Source organism: Nanorana parkeri, unplaced genomic scaffold, assembly GCF_000935625.1.
Source record: "Nanorana parkeri isolate BGI_ZX_2015 unplaced genomic scaffold, ASM93562v1 scaffold4158, whole genome shotgun sequence".
NCBI classification, from domain to species: Eukaryota; Metazoa; Chordata; class Amphibia; order Anura; family Dicroglossidae; genus Nanorana; species Nanorana parkeri.
Window position 1 is genome coordinate 13,787 of NW_017310425.1, and position 694 is coordinate 14,480.

Sequence of the window (694 nt, forward strand, 5' to 3'; positions counted from 1 at the left end):
AATCTGGAGCAGGTGCCCATAGCAACCAATCAGCTTCTCTCTTCAGTGTGTTTAGCTAAGCTTTGAAAATGAAAGAGAGAAGCTGATTGGTTGCTATGGGCACCTGCTCCAGATTCTGTCTGCTCCCAGTTTTGATAAGCTCAGCCGGCTGTACATAGTGCTGATGCCGGTTATGTGCCCAGAACCTTTTCCTGATTTGGTAAGACCGGCCCAACCCAACCCAGAACTTCCACCGAGGTGACAACACCGGACCCCCATTGTTCACCACAGAAGTATTGTGAGCCTGAGAGCAGCCAGATCCCATCCTGTGCTGGAAATTACCTCTTCAGTCTGATGGCGTGCCGATAGCCATGCCATGCGTGCCGATAGCCATGCCATGCGTGCCGATAGCCATGCCATGCGTGCCGATAGCCATGCCATGCGTGCCGATAGCCATGCCATGCGTGCCGATAGCCATGCCATGCACGTTGCTTGCCGATAGCCACGTCTTGCTTGCCGATAGCCACGTCTTGCTTGCCGATGTTCTGCTTATAAGATGACTGATAGTGTGACCTGCACGCAGAGCTCTGTAGGATGAGGAGGTGGGGAGGGTCAGTGTAGTCTCTCTGAGAGGATTCCAGTGCTGCCCGGCATGCAATATCTGAGCCATTGCCGCTGAAATCATCAGGAAGGGAATCTCCGGGCCCTCCAGCCG

At 54.0% G+C, this 694-nt stretch overlaps 1 protein-coding gene across 1 annotated transcript in view; it reads left to right on the plus strand.

The window, feature by feature from the left end:
• LOC108803759 (extended synaptotagmin-3-like) overlaps positions 1–694 on the plus strand; it is a gene marked incomplete at its 5' end in the record, with an annotated part of 17,188 nt that overhangs the window by 13,518 nt on the left and 2,976 nt on the right. The window lies entirely within an intron of this gene.